We start from the raw sequence: 5,031 nt of genomic DNA, 5'->3' as shown, positions 1-5,031 counted from the left end.
CTGAACTCCTTTGCCTCAGGAACTTCTGTGTTGCCAGGCTACAGCAGACTTTTCCTTTGCTTTTGAAAGCCCAGGCTTTGTGAAAGGGGAATGCCAGACTAGTTGTGCCTTGCATTAGCACAGCCCAGGGCCAAAGTCAGTAAAGTGATGTGTCTGGTATAGTCTTAACAGTATTAGTCAGTACAGAGTTTTAAGTCTGATTATTGTCAAAATCTTTAAATGGAGAGATTCTACAAAAAAAAAAAAAAAAAAAAAAAAAAACAGATTTCAGGCCTTTTCCAGAAAATGGGTGCTAAGTCAGATATTAGCTCCATATTTGCAGTGCCAGCAATGGGTCTGTCCCCTTTGGAAGGCATTTGTGTCTGATTAGCCACAGTCCCTACCACTCCTTATTGTCTTCCTGACCAGGTCTTGAGTCCTTGGCCTTTTTGTCATCTTACTTTTGATAGGTACCATTCATTTGCACTACCTGTTGGGCTTGTTAGGTAGTTGAGTTTCTGACTCCTGGGCTTGATCAGGGCTTGGGAGGGGGGAGGCAGAGGCAGCTGGCAGGGAAGCAGAGTTGAGATTCTCTGAGCCATAGAGAAGACTGGCTTCTTCACGGACTTCTGTGGGTTTTGTAAGGGGAAGACGTGAACTGCCCACATAGGACTGCTGTGAGGTAGCTTGGGGATGCCTGGGAGACCCAAGACTGTGGCCTTGGTCATTGCATCAGAACAGCTCTGGGCTCAGGCTCAGATCTGTCTCCTTGGATGACCAGAATCACCCAGTTGTAATTGTGAGACCTGAAGACAAAGGGATTTTCCTCTGAAAATTTAAGATGTACAAGATCCCTGGAACTTCTGAACAGCACTTAAAGGAAGGCCCCCAGGATTACAGAACTGAATATCCCCTGGTGATATGGGAGAGAGTTCAGAACAGAGTATTGATTAAGAGACGAGACATCAGCTGTTATATATTAGCCTTGGGGATGTCTGGCTGTATCTTCGTGTCTCCCTGTATTGAGAGCTGGGATGAATCTCATTCTTCTACCTGCGGGGCTGGATTTATGTGGTTTGCTTATGTGCTGTCACCAAGGAGCACTTTCTCTTTGTTTTGTCATTGTGTGAAGTTGCATGCCTGAAATGATCTGGTGATGATTTTTCAAAAAGCCCCAAGCACAGAGCTCAGTATCTTTTTTTTTCTTAACAGCAGATGTTCTAATAGTCTGTCTCCTTTGCACGGAGAAATATAAAGAAAATTATGGAGCCACCACATCTATCTAAGCGTCAGCTAATGTTCCTGTGGGATATTGTGGTAACTTCCTAAGTCACTTCCCATATTTTACTTTTCCAGTGCATTCCATACACTAGTGTCCGAGTTCTTTTCCCAGATCCTGAGACTAATCTGTTCATACTCACTCTTTTACAGTCCATCTCTGGATCCCTACACCTTCATATAAAGCCCAGTGTCTTTGATAGAGCTTTCTAGACCACTCCTGAATTGCCAGCTTCATCCCTCCAGCATCATGTACTCCAGCCAACTTTTCAAATACTCCATTTCCTGCTTCTCTCTGGGCTTCAGCTCGATCTGCTCCTCAGCCTGTAGTGTTCTTTTTTCACCTCTGCTGGTTGAACTCCTGTTAAACTCCTACTCTATATTCAAAATTCACCTTGAATGCTGCCTCTCTCTAAAGTTATTTCCCTTATTTCCAGTAGGCATCATACTATTTTGGTTCTCTATCCTAGCACCTTCCCTAAATCACTGTGTGTATGTCCTCCTCTCCTTGCCCCCCTTCCCATCCCATATCCAGAACTCCTTAAGAACAGCAGAGTAACACCTTTAAGGGAACTTGGACAAAAGGCAAATGAGAAGAATATTCTGATAGTTAAATAACAAAATCAACCTAATGGGCCAGCAAAGTCATATATAAATACAACTTAAGTGGTCAGAATGATTCCTGGTTCAGAGCATAACTTGATTGAAACTGTTTTTAAAATAGCATTAATCAATTGTAATCTGGGACTGGTGGGGATGTATGTGTGAAGGGAAAATGCACTGTCTTATTATTTTCCTCTGGATGGTTTGTATCATGAATTAGCATATTCATTATATGGACTTCTTTCTGAGAAGTCCTATACTAATGAACCCTTTTTTCACTTTGTTGGATATAGTATTTCTTGAATTCATATGACTTATATTTTTCATACAACATTATTAAACATTTCTTCGTAGAATACTATGACTATCTGCTGGACTAAAGAAATGTTGTACCACTCAGAAGGGGAATTGGTCTATATTGAAGCTGGAAAAAAGAAAAACAGAAGGACCAATGTTGTCAGGTAAAGGGCATTTGAAGGAAATGGTGTCTCAGCCCCAGGTCTGGGTTGTTGCATCCTACAACTGGTGGGACCCAGCTGGTGGGTTCTTTTCAGGGAGATAACACCATGTGTTTGCTTGACCTGATACCATAGGATCATTTGAGTTGAACAACTAATTTCCCGTATTCTCACTTTATGCTCACCAGATAATCTGATTATAGTTTAGCTTCCAAAGTAAATTTCTTACATGAAAAAAATTGCCTGGCCTGAGGACAGAACATTTAACCCCCTTGCAGTTCTGTTATGGTAGTAAATTGGCTTTCTGGGCTGTACATCCATCCCTTGTGACCTTGATTAGTGACAGTCCATCCCTGAGAGGGTGAGTCACTCTCTCCGGAATAAAACAAAATCACATTTCAGAACCTACAAGGCTGCGGATCATAGCCACGTGCTATGGTGAAGGACAATGTCAATACCTAGCATTTATGAGGTCCTACTTCAGCTATCTGTGCTGTGTAACAAATAACCACTTAGTGGCTTAAATCAGAAACAATCATTTCACTCCCTCCCCCCTACTGTTTCTGTGGATCAGGAATTTGGGAAGACTTAGCTGAACAGTTTTGGCTTGGATTGTGGTCAGTGACTACCACAGCTGAGGGTAGACTGGTGTCACTATCTTCATATAGACTCAGAACTTCTCCATTTTTTCTCTCCATGTGAGCTGCTTCCAGCTTCCTCACAATATGGCATTCTCAGGGTTCCAAAAGCAAGATTCCTAGTGAACCAGGTGGAAGTGCTATCAACTTTTCTGATCCTGCCTCAGAAATCACATCAGTTCCAATTGCCTGCTGTTTGTTATAGGAGAGTGACAGTCCCATCGAAATTCAGAGAGAAGGGAGATAGACTCTACCTCTTGATGGGAAAATGGCATGGTTTTAAAGAGCACATGAGATGGGAGATAATATTGTGCTTTTCCCTGAAAAATACAACCTGATGCAAGGACTTACTATATTCAATGGCTTTGCTACATCTCTCTCTCTCACACACACACATCTGTCATTTATTCTTCACAATAAATCCATGAGATAATTCTTTTTTTTTAAAGATTTTATTTATTTATTCATGAGAGACACAAAGAGAGCCAGAGACATAGGCAGAAGAAGAAGCAGGCTTCTTGCAGGGAGTCCGATGTGGGACTCCATCCCAGGACCCTGGGATTACAACCTGAGCCAAAGGCAGATGCTCAACCTCTGAGCCACCCAGGTGCCCCATGAGATAATTCTTAGGACTCCCCAGTTTTTACACAGGTTAAGTAATTTGTCCAGGGACTTATAGCTGGTTAGTCATAGAGCTGGGTTTTGAAACCAGTGTGCATTCTTACATAATATGATCCACTACCTCCTGGTAAACCAAAGTAAATGCCACCCCAGGAAGTTCCTGGCAGCCTGCCAGCCAGCCTTCCCAGTGGCTCCCACCTCACTTTGCATGCTAAGTGTGGTGGGAGGATATTTCAAGGTCTTGATCAGAATGCACTCCTTCTCAAGCCACCACATCCCTTTACTTGGGCCCAGAGGAGTTTCCCCTCATGGAAACCCTGCCTGTTCCCCACCACCTCTGGTCCAAATAACTACATACAAGTCCTCCCTTTATGGAACCAGAAAACAAAAGGCCACATCATTAAGTTTTTGAGTTTTGGTTGATGGAATAAATGTGTCCTGGTACTACTGACAATGTCAGTGCTTGGCCCAGGTCCCCTCCTTAGTGTTCCTGAATTTCTGACAGTCAGCACCTGCAGCTACTCTTCAGAGGCCTGTGCTTGTGCACCTGGAGCTTGCTCTGCCCAATCATAGGAGGAAAGAGAAGGGAACTTATGTCCCTCAAGTTGGTCATTGACCAATGCCTAATGAGTTGGGATCGTGAGGGTCAAACCCTCTGTTCTCTGGTTGGGACGACACTGAGGGGTAACATACTCTAGAGCACCCCTGAGGGACCAGGGTGAAGCTGTCCTCCACGGGACATCCATGAAATTGAACCTTGGCTTCTTCTTCCTTTTCTTTTGTTTCCCCACTTCCCTGGAAGCACCACCTTGCGTCTGGGGAACCTGACACCTCAAATGGGAAAGGAGATGGGGAAGAAGCTAGAAAAACTTCCGGGCAAGCTCAGTCCTTTGCCAGATCAGAGAGCTGCAAGGAAGTTGGGCCACCCTGGCCCATCTCCTTGTCCTTCAGAGAGCAGACCCTCCCCCTTAGCTGAATGATAGGAGCTGTACTGTCCGACAGACACAAGTGATATGGGAGAGCTAGGTTCTTGTCTCACAGAGTCGAAGAATGAATTTTGGAGAGTGAGTAAAGTGATAGAAGTGTATTAAAGATACAGAGAAAGCTCTCAGAAGTGAGAGGTCCTGACAGGCTTGCCACTGAGGGCTTTTAGTGGCAGTCTTTTATTGAGAACTGACCAGGAAGCTTATGGCCTTGAGATTCTTGTGCTGTCTTGGTTTGAGCAAGGACTATTGATAACACCCTTAATGACTTATTTCTTTGTGGTCTAGTGAGTTTCTGTGATTACTTGGTAGCCATCAAAGGAAGATACTCCCTAACATTTTGGAGCTAGGGAGGTTTATTTTTTATTTTGTTTTTGCTGCTTTATCTCTGTTTCTTTGGGATGGGTAGGAGCCTGACTCTGGGGCCTCTCTATGTTCTTGGGATTTATGGGAGCCCAGAGATTTATGGGA

The 5,031-nt window shown here is 43.8% G+C and overlaps 1 long non-coding RNA gene across 1 annotated transcript; it reads left to right on the top strand.

The window, feature by feature from the left end:
* Positions 1-38: 38 nt before the first annotated feature.
* LOC140620569 (uncharacterized) lies at positions 39-3,311 on the top strand. The gene is made up of 3 exons (XR_012020324.1): positions 39-135; positions 2,215-2,321; positions 3,032-3,311. It is a non-coding gene; the product is annotated as an uncharacterized lncRNA (long non-coding RNA).
* The last annotated feature ends 1,720 nt before the right edge of the window (positions 3,312-5,031 follow it).

The sequence above is a fragment of the Canis lupus genome, chromosome 29 (assembly GCF_048164855.1).
Source record: "Canis lupus baileyi chromosome 29, mCanLup2.hap1, whole genome shotgun sequence".
Taxonomy (NCBI): Eukaryota; Metazoa; Chordata; class Mammalia; order Carnivora; family Canidae; genus Canis; species Canis lupus.
This window is presented reverse-complemented; position numbering and strand designations above follow the sequence as displayed.